This window comes from Indicator indicator, chromosome 4 (genome assembly GCF_027791375.1).
Source record: "Indicator indicator isolate 239-I01 chromosome 4, UM_Iind_1.1, whole genome shotgun sequence".
Lineage (NCBI taxonomy): Eukaryota > Metazoa > Chordata > Aves > Piciformes > Indicatoridae > Indicator > Indicator indicator.
Genome location: NC_072013.1, coordinates 21149562 through 21172575, shown reverse-complemented (window position 1 = coordinate 21172575; position 23014 = coordinate 21149562).

Genomic DNA, 23014 nt, shown 5'->3' with positions numbered 1-23014 from the left:
TACATTTGTCAAATTAACTTCATTAAATTAAAGATTTAAGCTCTGTCAACAATCATCAGACTTCAGTCAAAGGCAAAAGTGTCCATCCTGCTTTTGTTACTGCTTAACTACACCATTTCCAACTTGGTCTTTTCTTGAGTGAGGTCGTCATTACAGTGATGAGCTTTCCTGTTTGACCACACGTGCTAGCACAGTAGAGTGGAGATCTATGCAAGGTCCAGAGTGCTGCCAGAATAGTACAAGAACTGGGGACATTACCACACCCTGTCTCAGAGGTGGCAAAACTATAGCATGTTTTGGTGAATGCAAATACTCTTTCAACAATATGGTCTGGATTAGGAAAAAATCAACACTCTTGTACTGGAAATGTTCAAGCTAACTATATGTCCTTTTGATGGGCTCATTTAAGGTTGCAACTAGGAATGTTATTCAAATGAGAAAAAAAGGAATTAAGTTTTATTCACAGAGATGCATTTAACTGAGATAAGAGAATAGAAGTACAGAGTTTTCTGAATCTTACAACTGTGCTAAAACTGTGCAACCATTTAGATATGTTGAAGAAAACAGGCCAGGGTACAAGACCTGGCCTCTTCACACATTCCCATGTTAACCAGCTTTTGGGCAGCTTAAAGCTAGAACAGTGTGAGTTCACACATGTCTACAGCACATTGGAGAGCCTATCTTAAGTGAAATGTAAGAGTTAAGGATGAAAAATTTGTAGGGGAATATACAAGTCACCTTTGCATGTCAAGCCAGCCACAAATATAATTTATTGTGGGGAAAATGCACTGTTTCGTAAAGCTCTGTATATATGATTTCCTCCTGACATGCATATTCATACTTTTACCCACTTCTCAAACACTCAGATTTACGTAAAACTATAGTATTGCCTGTGCATGATTCACCAAAGGCTCAGAAGACAAAGAGAGAGCCATTAGGAGAAATATTTAAAAGCATCCTTTTTATTATGCTTTGATGAAACTTTTTTCTTTTTTTTTTTTTTTTTGGTTCTAATTTTCTCTATGATGTGTTGCATTTCGCTGTCACTTTGGGGTTTGTCAGTCACATCTGCTAATGTAATACAGTATGAGTGACACAGCATGTGACATGTCACCATGAAATGCATCACTTGGATACTCTGGCAAGCATATGGAAGAGAAGGGATTGCAGCAAAAAGGCTGGTTATTTTTTTTTAAATTTATTTATTCTTTCATTTATTTATGTATTAATTTATTTTTGTTTCCTTTCTTTTTCTTTTCTTTTCTTTCCTTTTTTTTTTAATTTCTTTATGTTTTTATATCTATTGCTCTTCTCTACCTCCTCTTTTTAAAATTTTTTTCCCCAACAAAAAAAAAAATCTATTTCAAAGATAAAGACATCACTAGCAATAGCATGTAGGCTTATTTTCTGAGCAAAAGGACTGGCTAGTCCCTTATTAACCATGGGATAAACTGTGACTTGCTAAATAGATCCAGGAAATCATCAGGCTAAGAAGTTAATTTCCAACAGTGACCTGTGAAAAATATGCTTTTTAATCTGCCATTAAGAGGTCTGAATAAAATATTCTTAGTTCCCATAACTGGTAACGAAGCTTCTATAAAAGCAAAATATAGCCCTAGTGAAACTGCTAATACAGACATAGAAAGAACTTCACGTTTTAACAATCTCATCCTGATGGCAGGGTGGAAGTGTAATAGCCAGAGAAGCACCCAAGTGTGAGAATGACATCAGCTTCTTTAGGCTTATGGAAATCAGGACAGTTTTCACTTGTTTCTCTGACAGTCTTGGAAATGCCCTTGTTGTAGGAGATGGTTAAGACTTATCAGAAGGATTTCATATTTCACTCTGTGGAATGCAAATTGTTCTAACATACAGTAAAATGTAATAACAAATGCATAAATATCTCAGAAGATAGTAGGCAGGCAAACCTGAATAATTTAATTAACTTGAAGAAGTTAATAAGCTTCTCTCCTGAATTACTTACAAAACTGGATACATTGTGCTTGAATGATAACAGTATCTTGTACTTCCTAGCATCATCCAAATAATCCTTCCTGGCCCACTACTTTCTAGGTCTGAGCTCAGATCTTGACCACAATACGTTGCTGTTCATTGCATTCCTTTATATTCCTTGCTTGTTGGAGATCATTACAAATATCTTCATTAAATGAACATACTATCCTGTACCCTACAGTAAACATGAATAATGACAAAACAAGTGTAATATGTGCTGAGTCCAGGAGGAATGCTTGACAATTTTTTGTTGTTATTTAAATAACTTCAAATTTTGCATACTTTGTATGTGCTTAACCTTATTCCTGGATATTTTTTCCTCCATAATTTTGATACAACCTCTAAATTTTGAGAAATACACCTGATATAAGTACATATGATACATATTTTTCTTAATGGGCTTTAAATATAACAAATCTAGTTCAACTTGATTTCTTCCTCTTTTTTTTTTCCCTCCTTTTTTTTTCATTTTTTTATTTCCTTTATTTTTGTCTTTCTTAGACTTTTAACCAAAGCTTTCAGACAAATACATTAGTCAAGTATTTGTGTGCTGTTAACTATGTTGTCATAAGAAAAGATTCTTGAATAGTTTCTTCTACTTGCTTTGGGAAAATGTTATCAGAATATTTCAGAGTTCAGGCTATGAAGGTAAAATAATGTTTTTCTTTTTATGGCTTTTTATAGCTTGGACAGTAATACATGAAAGGAGTTCTTCTATGAATAGCAGCTATTACTTCAGTTTAGACCTGCTGTAGTTTAATTGGCCATTCTTAGTGTGGTGTGTAATTCGAAGAAACAAAAAGCAAACAAACAAAAAACCCCAAACAAACAAAAAACCCCACCATGCTTTGTAACTGAATGTAAGAGACACCCTGACGTTTAACTGACTTCATTCATTGCCGTGTGAACTACATCTAGCAGGTTTGTATAACAAACCTATCTCGAGAGGTTCATGGGAAAGGTATGAGGAGGGTTGCACAGTCTGGTAAAGTAAGGGTACTCAGTGCTGCTGCTCTTACATACTTGCACTTTTATCACTTCCTATCATCTCACCGCTCGTTAACCTCAAAAGTAGGACAAACTGCTAGAAGTGCTGTTATGAGGCTCTTACAAGGTATCACAAAAATGGTTAGAATCAAAAAACAGTGAAACAGTTAACAGCTGTATTACCAGCCAGCAATACACAGCAATCATAAAGTCTTATTGCCCAGTGTGCTTTAACTTGTTTTCATGAAGTGTAGGAGGGCCTTGGTAAATGCATAATAGCATTTAGGCTCTTAATCTGAAGTTTACTGAGCAGCTCTATATTGCTGCTGTAGAGCCCTTCTGGGGTTTGTGTTAACAGAAGTCCAGAGTGCTTGCAGCTTTTTCTAAACGCAGTGAAGAGCAAAAGTCACCCAACATCTGTGAAAATGTCCCTATTTCTTTTAGTGCTGTCTAGGAACGCAGTTAGTGTAGGGAGAAGGCAGATATCAGGGTTTAAAGAAAAGGTGTGTGCGAAGGGACTGGCTTCAGTAGATTAAAAGAAAACAAATAAATAAAACCACAACAACAAAACAAAAGACCCAACAAACAAATAAAAAAAATAGAGAAAAAAATAAAAGGAAGCATAAAATTTGGTTATATAGGGCATATGGGCATTTCAGCTTCTCCCAGTCCGGTGGACACAGAGAGCAAGATGTAGTGATGCTGAGTGGAACACTACATCAATTAGCACTACACAACATCATGAGCATGCCCAGGCACGTGCAGCATAGTCTTTATCCTGGCCATGAGGTGCACATCACTCAGCTGCAAGACAAACCCAGCAAGCTTCGTGTGTCCCACTAGCCTATAAACAGGTCCTGCTACCAGCTCCAGCATCACCAGAAGGGCTTTGCCTTCAGCCAACAGTTCAATAAGAGGTTCCCATGAGAACATTCTTTCTTTTTGACTTCAGAAATGACAAAGTGTTTCCTTGTAGGAAAATCCTATAATAACTTGAAAAATTGAAAATGCTGCAATGAATAGGATCTTGATAGCATGTTGTGTGTGGATTGGAGTCCTGATCAATGCTACATAACTCAGGGTTCCCAGCACCTAAAGGGCTGTGTGATTATTTGAGCTATTCTCATGCTACAGTGTGAGCTCTTAGAAATAAAGTTTTAAATTATTTCATACATAACATATATACATCTCCTGGTGCAAAATACAAGGCAGGTTGCAGACATGTCACACGGGGCAGGAGATCAGCTAGAAGGGGGCAGTGAAAGTCACTTATTTAGGCTATAAGGAACATGGGAGTGGAGGAAGAGATTCTAAATATGCTCCAGCAAAGTCATAAACTGATGGCTACTATTCAAATTGTGAGCCCTAAAAAATCCTCTCCCTCTTCTGAAAGGGCAGGTGTCAAGCTCCATCCCTCACCTTTCATGCAAAGTACCCATCTACACCAACCAAAAAGCAACTGTAGTACCACACCAGACACCTCATCAGGCTATATAAACTCTATGGGCCCTAGTGTGCAAATAATATGATACTCACTGTCAAAAAATGTAATGCTTTGAATTTGCACTGCAAAAATAACTGAGCTTCCAATTTCTGGTCTTTCAAAGAGGAACAAAATCAAAGAAGAGATCAGTGTTGCTTGACTGCTATTTCAACACTCAGCAAATGATACGTATATGAAAACAATTACATTTAGGTGAAAGAATGATGAGTGCATTAAGTGAACATAGATAGTGGAAGATGACTCATAAAATATTCCATTGTCATTAGTGCTAGAGTGGTTAACTAGAGAAATAAAGAATTAAAAGGTTGGACCTCTCATTAATACTAATCCTATCTGTATGTTTCTATATTTTACAGCTATCTGCTGTACCTGCATATATTTCATTTAGAGTGTGGGTTAAGTGCTGCCCAGTATAGCTAATGTTTTTGAAATGATCATATATTCCTGAAAGCTTATTTTGGGACTAAAACTTTTCAACATTTCTCTTTGATCTACAGTTAATTTATGTCTCAAGGATACAGAGGCTGAAACCTGTGAAACTAACAGATATTTTAGTTCTGTGGTTGTTCAAAAAAAAAAAAAAACCCAAAACAAAACAAAACTCAAATATATAGTATGTTGTTTTGGGTGATCCTGGAATCATTCTTTTCCAGAATCCCTGTCGGTTTACATAATAGTGTTTCTGACTGAAAGAAAATATTTATTTAGTGTGGAACAAAATATTTCTGTTAAATATGAAGTATTTTTAATTAATGTGTCGGTGTGAGCTGAAATTCCCCCCCACCGACAATAACCAGGCTAGCTCAGTCTGGAAGCAAATGAAAAGCTGTATTTACAAGCAGATGAAATGCAATGAATATGTACAAATATACAAAATTCACAACACTTACATATATATACAATCAACAGAAAAGCACAACCAAGCTCCCTTTGCTTCCCCCCCCCCAAGGGGACCCTCCAAAAAGGGGCCTCCCTCTCCCAGGAGCTTCCCCCCCAGACCCCCCTGGACAGAGAAGCAGAGTTAGTTAAGCAGAAAGTTGTTAACTTAGCTGCCAAGGTCAGTGTGTTATCTTCAGCCAGAAGAGAAGAAGAAACAGCAGCCAGACAGCCCAGCAACTGCCCCCACTGCCGAACGCAGAATGTGCCGAATGCCTACTTTGTTTTGGGTAATAGTTCTTAAACATTTCTATCTATCCAATGGAAGTGTTTAGAACAATCGTTATTTTGCCTTCTTACACCCAATAGTGACTTATTTACATTCTTTCACTTTCTCTGTTCTGAACTTTGCAAGGAAAAATTAAAAAGACAGTTTCAAACCATCACAATTAAATAAAAAGAACTTCAGAAATGAAAGACAGCCTGCATAGTAAGATTCAAATACTACTCACAAAATGCAGATGGGACTATATTTCTGCAAGTGATGCCAGTACCAAGATTATTCCATAGTGTGGGTGAGCAAGGATTAGTCTTTATTTGCATAACTCAGCACAGGGATTTGATTTTTTGAGTGATCTGTGTGTTACTTCTGTCTTAAATATTCCTTGAGCTACGTCTGAGTGGGCATTTTTCACACTCATCTCTTATGGATGTTATGCTCCTGATTCTTGCCATTTAGGTGCACTGTAAAAGAAAGGAGTATTTTGCATGGTGGAGCACAGACCAGTGACACTGTAAATTCAGGGATGTTTTTTTCAGTCTGAAAGCATCATGGTCATGCTACCTTCAAGAAGCATTTAAGAGAGTAAGTCCTGCCTCTCAGGTGTGATGATGGGTGGCTGCCACTGAAACTTTTCTGGTCTTCTTGTTACTTTAGTCCTGTCTAGCTCTGGCACTTCTGTACCATGTGCGTTGCTGTTCATAGTAGTTAAGTAATATAGTAGTTAGGTGCTAGACCTGTCCTCATTTTATCCATACACACGCACATGAACACATACAATCTCCCCACTGCAATGAGATCTTTCCCAGGTCATGTCTTCCATTTCCTCATGAAGATACAGTTAAAAAAAAAGTTAAGAATTGCTTAAGAAAACTGTTGTCAAGCCTTCTAACACTTTAGTCCTCTTTGTAGCCAAATACTCACAAAATCTATGTGTAAACACCAGCTCCAGCTGAATATAGGGAAAATACTTCTCTAAGTGTCCATACAAGGCGAGGCTTAAAATTCTGAAATGGGTTAGGTTATCGCTCATCCTGCAAATACTATAAAATACTCAGTAATGTATGCAACATAGTTTTGTATTTGTTTAATGTCAAAAGAGTCAAACTCCTCCAGCTTATTTGCTATTAGACTACATGCTCTGTAAGATCTTCTGTGGTTCAGATCTTTCACAAAAAAATTGCAGACTCTGTCCTGCTCTTCTCTGTTGATATCAAAAGTCTATTCATTTAGTGAATTAGTTTCAAGGCATTCAAAATCAAAGACTGCTTACTGAAATATTCCAGCCTTCTTAAAAATTATAGTTTTAAATGTTTGTCTATCTTATAGGTATCTATAGACAGATGTGCATGCTCAAACTATCTTGGCATCTACATTTGGTTTATGGGAAGACATAGAACTTGGCAGAAGCTTGCTGGTAAATCCTTCATTCTGGATTAGGAGCAACACATCACCAAACAGACACCACATGAGGTTTTGAGCATGCAGGGCAACCTGAGCAAAGACTAACTTGCTGAGCTCTAAAGGATACTTGCCATCACGCACAACAGCTAGGCCTTTTTCCTTACAGTCTATGAAGTAGGGAATAAGCAGATATAAACAGAAGGAGGAAAAGCAGAAAGGATACAGGCACCCAAAGACAAAATCCAATTAAAATTTTGCATTTGCAAAACCTTTTGACATTAATCAGTCCATAAAAAAAACTATCAAATTATAGTCACCTTCTATCAAGTCCTCAAGTTTGCAGGACACTACTGCAAAGAGATCTTGCAGTTGTGGGGAGATTTAAAAATCAAAATTACATGGTCTTGTCAGTAGACAACATCTGCTTAAGACAGGCTGTAGTAAGGCCAGTAGAAGGATGGTAATTTGGAAGTCATAAAGAGTGGTTCACTTGGAGTTTCCATCAGCACAACAAGCCAATACAGAGAATTTGATGCAAAGTGTCATAGTAAATATTTCTAAAGGTGTAGGTGAATGTTTCATTTGCTGCATGTTGGTTTGGTGTTTATTTGGAGCAGTGTATTATACCAGGCATAAGTCATGCTTCTTTCACATAGTTCAAATAAAATCTTGCATTTAGAAGCATAAAGTAAATTGATGGCTCAAAATTACTGAAGAATGGTTACAAATATTGACAGGTAGCTTTGTGGTCACTTAACATCTTCCATTCAGCCTAAAATACTTTCTAAGAAGGCTCTAAAATACCATTCAGAAACATTCTCATAAGATTTCTACCTGCTGTTTACCTAGTTTAATTACAGCAGTCTGAGATGTCAGTGGCCATGGAAATTCTGAGAAAAAGAAAAAAGAGAGAGAGAAAGAGAAAAGTAGAGAGACACACATGAATCTCTGAAAGGAAAAGTGGGGGTGGGGGAAAGTAAAGTTAAAATTCATTTAAGGAATTAGTCTCAATTTCAAAGTAATATTCATAGACCATTTAGAATGTCATCATGGTTCTTAAAAACTGTGATTGATGATATCTCTTGGCAGGATAATGTAACAAGAAAAAGAATATCGGACTGTGTTAGATTACTTTTTCCATTCTTTTTTTTTTTTTCCTCATTTCCAAATTTGTGGGTGACTTTTAAAATATATTAGAGTCAAGGTGCTGTTAGGGGCCAAGTCTGCTGTAGGCAGGAATTGAACAGGCATCTCTAAAGGCTCTGCCACCATGTTTTATTTGAACTTTCACAAAGCTACACACACTGCTCCTGAATTTCACTCCACCTTAGGCAGCGAATGATGGAGGAAGATGGTTTTGCTGATGTCAGTTCTAGACATGGTACATGGTTCCATGATGTGATGAAGAGTGAACTAGAATTCATGAGGTGACTTAACTTGAGCAATATTATTGAAGTTTGTTCTCAGAGTTGTGGATGAAAAAAAGAAAAAACAAAACATTTTATTTTGCAAACATCTAAATCAACATTTCATTTTTTGGCTCCTGTAATCTATGTTACATCATTAACAGATTTTAAGAAATATAGAGTTATATCTCATTTTTATTGCAGTGTTTGAAGGGACCCTACCCTATGGAGACAGGAAGTTAATAGGAGAAAAAAAGGGGTCTAACAACATGTAGACATTCAGGGCTTTGCTGCCTGATTCTCATTTCCTTCCTTTACCATTTCCCCATTTGATCTGTGCAATCCTCTTTTATTTCATATTGCTGAGTCTCCTTTCCTTTGCTGCTTTTCTTCTGAACCTGTTCCCCCTTCACATTAATTTCTCAAAACATCCGATTGGAAGGATGACAAATGAGACTCCTCTCAGCCACTGCCACAACCTTCTTCTTGGTTTAGGGCCCAGATACATGATGCACTTTGTTGGCTTGTGGGTCACAAGCATTTGTTAGTCACAGAGCAGACTTCTGAGAGAGAGTCCTGTGATTTTCAAATTCACTGCAGAGACATGCTGGGACTTTCCCTTGTGTCCTGTTTCTGCTTTGGTGAAAGCATTATGGTTTATAGGGTGTATCAAATACACAGGCTGTCAAGCTCAACAGCAGTAACTGGACTCCCATGAAATGATTCTGCACAGTGACAGAATCAGGCAACAGAGGTGCAAAGCCCCATGACAGTTAGGATATATAGGATTCTGGCCCCCCCCCCCCGCCCCCTCCCCCCCGCCCCCGCCCCCTATTGACTTGTGTATGTACTATAGTAACAGCAAAATTGTCACCCAAGGCCTTGGTACCATGTCACTATTTGAACAGATGTATCAGTAGAAGAACATAAGTGAATACAACTGTGTATTACACAGGTTACATCTGCAAGTTCATTTTCAGCCTGAAGGTGGTGAAGACATGGTGGTGGAGTAGTGGGGATGTTGTGGGTAGGACCATAAAGATGTTACAACCCAACATCTGCCTTTGAACCTGTTAGGAGCCATCCTTTCACTGCACTAATAGGTGGACACCAAGCTAAGAGGATCATCTTGAGCCCTCACAGATACAGTATTTCATAGAAAGAGCACTGTCAAGAGGCTTAAGGTAGTATTGTTTGTCAGGACCACTTTCACAGATAAGTGATATTGGCAGCTACACTGCAGACGCCACGTCATGCCGAAGTTCAAATGACTACTCTCACTGTCTCTAGGTTCTGACAAGGGGATTCAAGATTTCCATCCAGGAATGCACAGAAAAATGTACATGTTACAAATTCATGGAAACTGAGACTGAAACAAAGGTCAGTGAGAACCCTTGTGAACTACTGTTAATCTCTGAGATTCTAATGGCTCTTCTTGTGCGTTTTAAGATATTGGAAAGGTTTTTGCTTTTGCAGAACTAATCAGAACACTGACTGGGTCCTACACATAGAGAATCAAAAACCTTTTATCTCCCTTGACACTGCAGGCAGAACCTCAGGATAGCCAAATTCAGAACTGCAGGGTCTTAGTGATTGAAATTCTATGTTTGCATGCCAATTTTCCAGCTGAGAACTCTTAGACTTGTCAGAACATAAAGACTGAAAATGAGCACATTTCTAGATGACCATTAGTCCATTAAAATTGTCAAGATGCTACTTTTGGTTAGTTAAAAGATGTATCAAAATCATTCTATTGTTTAAAAACAGAAGATTTTTTTTAACTCCAAGGAGAAGGGAAACTTATTCCTTCACCTGTGATTTATGATCATGGGTGCAATGCTGTTATAACCTTCTATTATATATGTTAACATCCTAAATGGGCTTGCCTGTAATTCTGAATTGTTGATTTCAGTGTAACTGCAGGTAAACTGGGTTAAAGTCAATGATAACTGTGTTGGGAATGTGTGAAGTTGTGCAAAATGTTAAGCCTTCTGAAAATAATCAGAATCTAGATTGTTCATTGTGAACATTCAAAGGTATCTTTTGACTGTGCCTCAATCCCCATATGTAAAATGGAGATGATAACATTGCCTTAGCTCACAAGGTTTCTGTAATGATCAGCTTGTTCAGCTCGTATAGAACAGAGGATCAGAACCACCAGTGCCCTGAAGCTTCAATCTTTTACATCAGACAGTGACCTGGCCTCGGGCAGAACATCATTCATGCCAAGAATCCTTCTTAATTGGTGGCCATGTAACACTGACATGTTGAGCTAGTTGCACTGTGAGACAATGTATCCTGAGACATTTATATTCTCAGATAAGAAAGCGTGCTGCAATGCAGCAGATTCTTGTTTTTCACATCAACAATTACATTTTGATTGTGACTTTCATTTTTAAATCATAATTTTGAAAGAGCAAATCCTGTGTTTGCAAAACTTGGGAAAAGCACAGTGTTGTAGGAAGCTAGAGGAGCTAAGCTGATTTGAATTCTTAAGTTTCTTTTATTCTTTTTTTTCCCATAGTTTTTAATAGATAAACAATAAGAATGGATGATTTGCAATCTTCAGCTGTGTGAGGCTTGCTCTATATGCATGGCATAGGTTTCCCATCAAAAACTTTGTCTTGAAAGGAAAAATTTACTTGAAAAAAAATAATACATACAAAATTTCCAAAGAAGGATAGCCCCAGAAGTCCCAAATCTGCTTGTTTGGATGAGTTTGGTTTATTTTTGTAAAACTTTTCCTTTTCACCTATCCAACTTGTACAAAGTCTTTGCATATTTTTTTTAATACACATGAATAAAAGATATTCCTGCAGACTGATGTAGTACATAGGCTTTCCAGATCAAATGTTTTCCTTCTCCAGGTGAAATGTGGAAATGAGAGATAGCATTGTCATTATACTGTATTATTTGTTTGTTTGAACAAATATGGCCACAGCAATCATTTTCATCGATTTTCTAAGAATAACAGGGTGGGTTTTTTTAACAAAAATCAATAAATGCAAAATTTTCCATAAAGCCTTCAGTAAAAAATATTCCTCCCTCAAACTCATGTATATTAAAGTGCACAGAATATGCTGACTAGCATAATGCAATAAAAGTGATTACTGGGAGGCAGTGGGGGTGATTAAATATCGCATAATAGTCAGAGTTACCTGAAAATATTATGCATCCAACTCTCAAGAGAGCAAAAAAACCACCAAACTGTTACAACAAACAAGTTCTTTGGAAGTTTGCAGCTCCCAGCCAGCCACCCTGTTCTATACATGGCTCTGTGGATGGGGTTTTAATTGCTGCATGACAAAAGTAGGCACTGTCTTGTACAATGCGAAAAAGTTCATCATTAGAAGGTAGGGAGCTGAATGCCCATTGTAACACATGTATTTGACAAAGAAGGTTTAGTTCTCTTGAGAAAACAACAGAGGCAAAGTATCTGCCTGTTTACAATTGACACAATGCTTAAATATTGAGGAGCTTCTTCATCTGGTTGCTGAGCATACTAGAGAATTTATTGTCGGTGCTGGGGAGACTAGTCCCTCACTTGATGACTAGCTAACTTAGCCACACATTTCTAAGTCCAAAATGAAATAATAATTTCAAGCTCAGAAAACCCATCTATTAATCATTTTCAAACTCCCTCAAGGTATTGAAAATATGGAATCTATGATTTGCATTGGAGAGAAGTAAGTTAAATCTTAGAGAAGAAGATGTTATTGATGACATGAAACTTTTACAAATATAAGATTCTTTGGTTTTCTTACTAAATTTTTAGTCAATATGGATGAAATCTGAGGAGGGAATATGAGTAATGAACCACAGGTCAGAGAAATCCCCGTAGATATCCTTCTATTCATTAGAACACACATTCTCTGTTGAAAATGTACATATTGGAGTTGCTTCTTTTTACTGAACTTCATCACATCTTCTGTCCCGCTGTAGTGACAGACTGCAGCTCTTTATCCCATTGCAGACCCTGACTTTTAATGTGCTACCAGCTTGCCAATCATGCTGTGGTTTTTTTGAGTTTGCCTTTTTTTTTTTTTCTCCCCAAACTATCTAAGCCTTAATTTATTCCAGATTTTCCTTTAAATGAGAATAATGAGGAAAGTAACATAAACAATTGGTCTGTTCCCTGGAGTTTTTTAAAAACTCCAGCTCCATGTCAGCTTCAGTGGAAATTCTAAGTTCTCAGCTCACCTTCGCTGAGACCTGACTTATGATTATTCCTTAAAATATTATGTTTAGTCCAGGCCACTAATCTCTTCTATTTCTTTACCATAAATACTCTACATTTTATTTGACTGAAGCTGTCTGCATTTTAATTTTCTTACACCCTGTAAATTGACTATTTTGTTCAAGATTTGCATAAGTAATATTTTTCTACATAGTTTTATGCTTCATGGAGCCCTGAACAAATGTATAGATCAGACTTATTCCCACAAAGATGTAGGCTTCCAGCTGTCTAAGCACAAAAGCATATGCTTAACTTAAGTCACACTACCCAAGTCAGCAGAGCTCTGCACTGCTGCTGAGCCCTGCAGACCTGTGTCCATCCAGGCATGGCTGAGTAACCCTCTGCCTCCTCATGCTCATCTTCCTTTGGGATCCACAAACCCACTTTTAAATTCCCCAGAGGGAGAAGCACAGCTGTAGCCCAGTACTCTAGGCATTTCTCAGAGGAAGAAAAGTTGTATGGTGCTCCAAAAATTGTTTATGCATTCTACCAGCTACTTTTTTTTTTTTTTAATCTGCATTTTAAAAACTATGCTGAAAGCAGAATCTCCATGTAAGAGGTTTACTTGCAGTATCTAGTGGGAACAAATATTGGTGAAGGATTGAATGAGATCATATTTGGATTGAAAGATTTAAGACAAATTGCAAAAGCATCCAAGATTAGTACAAGTCAGTCTATTGGTGTCTACTCCCTAAATTATGTAGATTTTGGATTTCAACAGGGAAAAAAGTCACATTTGATCTTGCCTTAAAAATGATTTAACATGCTAAACAAAACCATCATCCAAAAGCATCTGCTCTCAGAAAAGCCTTTTAAGTGCTTTACAAACTAAACTATGAGGAACATTCTGAAACTCCAATGTACATCAGAGGATACAAGTAACTTGGCATAGCTTCTCCTTACATATTAAAAAAAATGTTTAGAAATTATAGCATAGCTTTTGGGGGTTTGTAATCTTTACCATACATATATATTTTCTAAGCCTTATTATTGTTACGATTATTATTATTGATATTATTATTAATATTACCTTATCACCAAAAAAAAACCCACAACAAACGAAAGAAACAAAAAAACCCCAAAACCTGTAAAAGATACCAAAATTTAGCACTAGATTTTTCTAGAAATTTTCTTTATAATTTCCATACTATGCTTCTTCATAATCTGAAACATCTTTGTAAAGGTAAACCTGACCTTCACTCCGTTGAAACAATGCCTTGTGGAGGTTATGTTCAAACACAGTGAGACAATGGTAGCAGCAAAGTTTTGATTGTTTTTCTCATTTACTTTAATAAGAAGATAGCTTTAAAAACAGTAAAGACTGTCTCCTCTTCCATTGAACTCAATGGTAAATCTCACTCATTTCAATGGGAAATGACCCAGGACAAGTGAGTGGAAAACACACACAGTGTGTTCAAACCATTGTTACAAAATTGTAAAATAATATACATTGTTTCCCTGCCTCTTTCTGAGAAGAATATCTCATCGTACAGCAGGGCCATTTTGGAAAAATAGAAGTTTAGCTGAGAAGGTGAAGAGGTGAACCCGACTTATTTCACCAGCGTGAACTGAGCAGATTACAGAAGTCCACTCATGTGGAAAAACATGACATGTCCATACACCATCTTAGCTGACCACAACCATAATGAATTCAGCTGGACTGCTTTTCAGGCCTGAGGGTAGCATTCCTAGAAGTCAGGGTCATGGTTGAATCTAGTGTACTCAAGCAATGCTGCAGTTTGGATGACCTCTGGACTTCACTTGAAAATAATAATGTCAGAACTAAAGAAATATAAATTCCAAACTGAATGCCAGCTGGAGAAAAAAAAAAATCCACCATGTAAGGATAAAACATTTTTTTCAGGTAGGTGAAGTTATTTGAAAAACACTTTTTGATTATTTTTACACTTTAATCATTGTTTTTGAGTGAGGCAGCACAATAAAAAATTGCAAGTCACAACTTATTGGTAGAAATCATACAATAAAGACAGAATTCCAGATGTCTCACTGTAAAAGATGAAGAATGTAATGCTGATAATATCCGTATCAGAAGGGTGCAGCCACACTTTACTTTTACATTTCTGTTGAAATATTTTTTAATTTTGTTTTTGCAAAATGAAACCATTTATGTTCTGTATTCTAAATTCAGATCTGAGGTGTTTGCTGTTTTAATAATGACTTCAGAACATTATGTCTTTTCAGTATAAAAACAGGTAAACCCCTAACATTTATACCCACTTTGCAACAAACCATTCCATGGACAATCAAGTTTGTACCTTTGCTCCCCAAAAGTGACACTTCTAGCAGGCCAAGCTGCAAGCATAGATAGATACAGCAGCTTTGAACGTATGTTTGCGTTTATTCATGTTCAGAACTGCTGGACACAGACCATTCTTAACACAGAAGCTCTGTAATCTTGTTAGTTCTGCGCTGTGCCTCATCTGACTCACCTTCCTGAGATTTAGGAGAGACTAAAATACTTTTCAACTGTGTGAGTACAAAGTCATGTTGGGAATCTTGACATAACAAAGCAAAGTTGTTCATATTGAAATATAGAGATGAAAAACACAGATTCAATCCAACTTTGTTACCAATGTGATGAGAGTGTGAGAAACTAGACCGAACGAAAACAAAGTTCAAAAACTACTTCAAATCCTTCATACTACCAGAAGTTGTATCCCACTTGTTAAGTCATGTCTATGCTCTGTGTCCAAGCCACCTATCATAAAAAATAAACAGTCTTAGATTCATGGATGAAGAGTTTCTCTCCAAGCCTTCATTTTAGCCCTGACCTTTTGTGCAGACCTGAGGTCTTATAATCTAGAGGGCAAAAGATACTACTGAGTGGATAAATCCAAAATCTACAATCTAGGCACTTCTCATCAGAAGTTCAAACAGATCTGGAAAAGTTGCAGAAGGTTGTGAGTTCTATCCAAATGTTTACTGAACTACTCACCAAATTTCACAAACAAAATGCTTGGCAGACAAGAAATTTCCTAATTTATGCTGTTTTTGAAAGTTCTATCATTCATTTTCTTTTCAAGTCATCTGTTACTCCTTTTTACATCAGTTCTCTGGGTTTCATTCTTGAATACAGAACATAAATGATTTCATGTTTGTCTAGATAAGGTAATGGTGTGCTAGATAGACACAGAAATAGGGCAACTCTTGTCTTTCTGTGCCATGATGCGACTGATCAAGAATGTAAGGCGAAGTGTGCTGCAAAATGATCAATCACAATCTTCTCAAACAAATTACTTGGAATCAATGCCTACTAACAGAACAGTAAAGGAAATATCAAAACTTATGTGAGGGATTTAGTGTGATCTGAAATCCTTTCAAGCCAAAGGGAAAGATTCCTGTGAGTCTAAATGGATTGCAAACTCAATGGTTAAAATCAATGGGTTGTCGCTATAGGTGAGAATGTCCTAAGGTAAAGCTACCTTATGTGAACAGGCATGCACTGAAATTAATTTAAACTAGGGTAGGATATATGACAAAGAATGATTGATGATGAACTTAAGTCAGAAAATTTGTTTCCGGTATAGAGTGGGATTTTGAGAACTGTTCAAACAGCAAAATTGTATCAGTTCAATGGATGAAGTGAATGATATTTTACTAAACACAAGTTCGGGGGGGGGGGGGGGGGGGAAAGGGGGGGGGGGAAAACACAGATCATTTTCAAAGAAAAATGTTAGTAAGAAATTGTCAAAATGACTTTGTGGTAACACCACCTAAGGAGTAGCTCTCACTGCTGGACCAGTAGTAGCCCACCCCCTTTGTGTATGTCACTGTAGTAATACAATAGTTTCTGCAAAGATGTTCTTTCCATGGGAATTAATATCTAGTCATTTACTGCAGAACTTCCTGGATAAGTTAAAGAACAGTGTCATAATATGTTTTTATTACTTACTCCCACCTTCCCCTCCAAACCTGTTGTCAAACTTTCTCCTACCTGTTAGAGATTGCCATTAATAAGTTTGTGTCATCTGGGCTTCACATGAGGTGATCAACATAACCGACAGTTAATATTTATAAAAGGCTGGGGTTTTAAATATCTTCCACATACATTTTCTTAATATATGTGGGAGTATTTGTTGTAAAAAAGAAGTCTGAAACTGGCTCTATAGGGCCTTGCCCAATCTTATTTATGACTTGTCACACACAATCTCTTGCCCCATGGTTTTATACAGCAAGATTCATTTACTTTACTACTGGCCAGAGGTGTATCTGTTATTTTATTATTCAGAGTGTCAGTCACATTACTGTTGTGAATTATTGCTCATATATTGCAGAGTTGGACAGGCAAAAGTGGTTTTGTTGGTGTTTCTTCAATATGATCCTGTTGCTTTGCAAAGAGACACCTTTATTCATGCTAGTGTAAACTCCAAGAAACATTTCTGTCCCTGTTAGCAAGCCACAAAGTCAAGCCTATTGCCTGAACACAGAAAACTTCTATGCAAACTTCATGTAATCCATAACACTCTGAAATTCAAATTAACCCTTGACATGATGTGTGTTGAGAAGAATGCCAAATACTTGAAGTTCCTCACTGAAGATTATTTAGTAAAAACCCTAAAGGATTCAATATATCAAAAGCCTGTTGGGCAGAGTGATAATAAATAAAGGCAAATTACCTCATCTGAGGTTCTGCCTTTCATGAATTATGAACCACTTTCTCTCTAGTAGAAGTTATTTGTAGTAACACAATAGATATACAATAGATTGGCTTGCTGCTATCACATATACTTTTAATTATTAATGATTAAAAGAATGTGTGTGCTATATAGATGCATAAACACACATGTTAACCATAAATATGACAACTCACGACTTTGCGTGCACCTTGGAAGGTTTAAGGTGAAACAAAAGAAACAAAGAAAAGATGAAAGAGTTCAGCAAATTACTGTCAAATCCCAGACCTCTAGTTTCAGCAGTACAAGTACATAAAATCATTCTCTACTAGTACTAGAACAACAACATCACCTCTCTAAATTTCATATTATGTGGTCAGTAGCAAATAAATCTTTATAATCTTCTGTTATGAAGGACACAAAAACTATATAAAGACTAAGATAATATCTGTTTGAGCATGTTTGTGTCTGTTTTCACCAAAAAAAAAAAAAACCACCCCCAAAACATTATCTTTGGTTACAGATTAAAGCAGTCCCATGTTTATGAGAAAAAGTTCAATCAATGTGTGAACATTAAAATCAGAACTATTTATTAGACTTTCAGTCATTCTTATTCTATCCAAGATAGATCTTTTCTGGATGTGGTCACCTTGTATGTTTCTGAAACTCCCTACTTTCACAAATAAAGACTATTGACTATTTGTCATCTGGTTTCTTCTGTTTAACACCTCTGACTGAGATGGCCCAATTCCTAGGAAGCATTTTTAAGAAAACTATCCAGGACCTGAATTACTTAAAGACTGATGACTTCCAGGAACTACTGATGTACTTTATGAACAGAAGGAGGGTATATAAGCATGTGTTAGGGTTTTAATTTAATCATGTTAACAACATTTTATCAAATTTCAATATTATATAACCTTCTGAGGTCTACATGCAATTTTGCCAAGTAGTTGTATTATTGAATTAAATGTCTCAGTTAACCTATACATAGACCTCAGTTCCAAGCAAATGAAGCTTAACAGCAGATAGTAAACTTCTGAGTGCATGTGAAGGCAAAATCTTAGTGTGAAATAGAAAGCAAAGAAATGAGATTCATGAAAATTAGCCCAGGGATAGCCTGGGCAGTTTTATGTCACTGGGCATCTCACAGATGAGAGAAACAGTCACATACACAGGAATAAATTCACATATCTGGTCTGGAAACAGCCATAGGAAGCTGCTTGAGGAAGTAGTGGGAACGAACCAATGCAAATACAACCAACTAAAGGGAGCAAGCTGCTGCCAGCAAAATGTAGAAGGAAGGATATCCTTAAATAAAAAATAAGCCATAGGTAATATATAAATGGCATTGCTAATGACAAAAAAAACCCAACCAAACAAACAAAAAACCCCAACAAAACTAAACCAAACTAAACTAAAAACAAACAAACAAACAACAAAAAAACAACAACAAAAAAAGCAGATTAACTGGTGTTCTTGCAGAGTTCAGATAATATTCTGTGCTGCTATAATATGTGAGAGCCATTTGGATTGTCTGTAAGCTATATTAATGAGCAAACTATAGATGTGGAAGGAAACATAGATAAAGCTATACATCCTAGCACTGGAAGGAGTTTTACAGTGCCACCTCAGACTTCAGTCTTTGTTTTCCGTCCTTACAGTTTGATTAAACTCACTGGGAAAAGACCTTCCACTTAATGTTTTTTTCCCTTCCTGGTGGAAAGACAGGAAAAAATGTTCCAAAATAAGGAATATACTTCCCTGTCTACTTGGAGTTTAAACACTTGTCAGCGTAGCTTCCCAGATGATTCTCTTGGAGAGTCCATCCCACCAAGTTATTAGGAAGTGACTATAGAAATTTTACTAGTAACATATACAATGTGCATCAGTATCAACACAGTGGAAGCTGGGACCTGTACTCCCTTACTTCACAGATAGATAAATAGGATTATGGACCAAACTGGTGTGAAGAACTCAGATTAAACTCTAACGCAAACAGTCATGCATCATGGCCTGTTCCCTGAATTACCCTGCCTAAAACAATGTTAAAAACTGAAGGTGATCAATCAAATATATCATTGTATATATTCCACATATTGAGTATATTGAATTCTATTTCCAGTATCTATCTAAATTTCTGTATAGCTCAATTATCTTAGACACTCTTTGACTGAATTCATCTGTCTCAGGTTGCCTAGATGTGGAACACAACAGTCATAGACATGTAGGACTTTTTGTGTAAAACACAAGTCTTTAAGCTAGCCTTGTGAACAAACACCTTGCACTGCGTGTGCCATCAGTAGGAGTGAAAATATGAGATGTAAAATCTGTTCTTAGAAGCAAACACAAATCCCATTCAAAGGATATCCAGCACAGCCTTTGCCTTATGCATCCAGCGTTAATAGATGAAAAGGGAGTGTAGGATCAGAAGAATGCAATATGATTTTTGTTCATACTGCTTGCATTACGGTTTATGAAAATAATACAAAGTATAGCATATGATTCCCTGACTGAGCTCTGGTTTTGCTACTGATGTCCAGTGGCATCATGGGGCTCTTCATGGAGTCAGACTGTTATGCTAAAACGTAACAAGAGCATATGCATTTTATCACAGCCTCCTCAACAAACTGTGGCTATTAAATAATCCTTCTCCAGTTAAACTGCAGGCTCCTTTAAAGGCTTAAGTCTGGTTTTCACATATATATGTTTTAAAAATCAAAAAACCTATAGACAGGTTTCCAGTTGGCCTGCTAAGAGCAGAAGGAGGGAGAAAAAATGGGGAACCACTGAAGCCTGCATTGTGAAGGGAAGTAATGGAGTCAGGCCAGAGTACAATGCCGCATGTCATTGATTATCACGTTGATTAAAAGAGAGTTTCTTGCATCCTCCTCATTCCCCTCCAACAAGCCCCTAACCACAGCTATTTTATAGTGTTTTTCTTTTTGCTTTTTGCCTTTTTTTTTTTTTATTCTTTTCTTTTGCCTTAATCATTTCTTACACACAAAGGCAACTGTTGTGGTCCAGACAGTTTATATTTGGTGTGTTTGAAGAGTAAGAGAGAAAATGTCCCACAGTTTCCTACAATATGCCATTGATGCACGGAAAGTCCTCCTGGTTTTAACTTTGTTGCCATACAGGGCTAATAACTACACTCAGCTTTGGTGGGCTTTCACTACCTGAGTAGCAATGCACTGCCTGATGGGTAAGAGCATTCCACATGCTACAGGCATGCAGTTAAGCACGTTAGCCCTCTGCAAGAAAGGTCACAGCTGTGTTGCTCTGTAAGCTCTGGAGAACTTACTGCAGACATAAGCAAAGCTTGAAGTAAAAAATCAGGAATAACATAAACAAATTGCTTTTAAATCCTGTGGTAGGCATAACTTTGGCATATTTTCAATGTTTGTTACACACTTTAAAAAAATGTTACTGCCACAGAACTATGTTATCGTGAATGCATCAATAGAAATTGTGAATAATAGCTGAGCAATCCAGGATGGCTTTTTGAATTTGAAACTAATTCTCACTACTTGTTTATACACCTTCTGAGGCACTTTACTGTCTTTGAAAAGCTGTTCTTGGTCTTAATATCCATGTAGTTTCTTGACAAGGGCACAGACTCTAAATCTGAAAATTAATGATCATAATAAGTTTCTGCTTTTGTCACAGAGTGTAGCTCAATTATTCAGGCAGAGTCCTGTATGGTTTGAAAGACAAAAGAGTGCCAGTGAGAGACTCAAAGAGAATAATCCCTCCCAATATTTCAGGAAAGATCAAGGAAAACGAATTTAGATGTAAGATTTTCTTAACTGCATCCATGTAGCAAGTGGTAGTGGGGAAGAAAAATTGGACAGTTCTCATGAGAAGAGAGTACACTCCCCAGTGCACAGCCAATTTTTGCTTAGCTTTCCAGAAGACAAGACCACACAGATCCTGAGAAGAACAAAGCCAGCTACGTCTGGTTCCTTGCACATCTTCTTGTTATGTGTGTCCATGCCTAATTTGAGGAATGTTCCTATCACACACACACACACAAACACGCACACACACACACACACACACAAGAAGTGATCAGTGTCAAGGAACATTAAATCCGTCTCAGATTATACATCAAGCGATTGAAACAATGTTTATAATCCTTCTTAAAAAAAAAAAAAAAGTCTTCTGAAGTACTGGACAAAAGAAGACATGATATTAAATAGAGATTCCATTTGGGATGTGAACAATTAGAGACTTTTAAAATTGTAGAAGTCCAGAAAGCAAAGAGTTAGGAATATAACAAGATTTTTATATGAAGGTTGCAAGAGCTGAGTGATTTTGTGGTGAAAAATAAAAAGCAGAAGGGATTTAATTAGAGCATTTAAGATCATGAAGGGTAGAGTGAAAAACTAGCCTGTCCATCTTTTTAACAGTGTCTCAGAACAGCAGAACAACAGGAGGGTCACTTGAAGTTAATGACAGGTAAATGTAAAACAAAAGAGAAAGAATAATACTTCACATAGCATGTAATCAGCTTGTGGGATTTCTGTCATGGAGGGTCACTAGGTCAAATACTTCAGCTGAATTTTAAAAAGGGGAAGGTAATTTTATGACCAAGATGATAATTTTATGAACAATGGTATTTATGTTTGTTAAGATAGGGATCATTAAAATTTACATGGCCAGGCATAAGACTGTTACCAGGAAGGAATTAATTTTACCATACCCAGTATCAGCTCTGGATTTGTCCCACATGGCACAGCTGTCAAAGGCTATTTTTCTGATTCAGTCACTACTGTTTGTGACATTGGTTGAATGTCATCCCTGGAGAGGGAAACTGTCCACTGTCATGCAGAGAGACCTGAAAACTGGACTTCTGAGCACATCATGAGCCAGGTATCATACAGTTACAAATTTCTGTAGCTTTGAGCACACTACGCACCAGGACTAGCTCAGGTTCACGTCACTCGAAAAGGTCTATCCCCGAAATCTGTATGGTGTCCATCAAAGAAAATTCCATGTGGATTCACTGTAGAAGATAGACATCTTTGTGAAGTAAATACTTCAACTGAGCTAGAGGTGATTGCATATTGTTTTCTCGCTTAGAGAGCAAGGAAAAGTAACTTTTACTGGTTTAAGAATAACAATGAAATGTTATGAATCATGTGATGACATGGTCTGAATAGACCATCATAATGCACACTTCTATGAACAATAACTCTTTCTGTCCTGTTGTATTTTGATCACATCAGCCTTCTTAAAAAGGACTTTTCACTGACCCATGATTATTTCAGAGATGAGCTGGTAGGGAAACAAGTGGAGATGTTTTACATAAGTCAAGTAAACTTGATTAATCAAATCAATTTTTAAAATAAACATTTTTCACTATATCTTCCATCCCTGAAAGTTCTCCTATTTGTATGTTATGGGGAAGGTTCTGTGAATAGTTTCAATACATAGTCTTCCTAATGCCTTCTTTGAAATGTAGAGTGAAGGTTGCTAGTGTTTACATGTAGTTTTGAGGACAGTAAGATTTATGTTCAAGGAACATAACTGTGAGCTGGTCTATAATGTTATTTACGGACACGGTAGGAAATACAAACCTTCCAATATGTTTTATTATAGGTTTATTATAGAAACAAAATTAATTCCTATTAAACAAAAATTGATTAAATTTGAATTAATGTTGTAAAT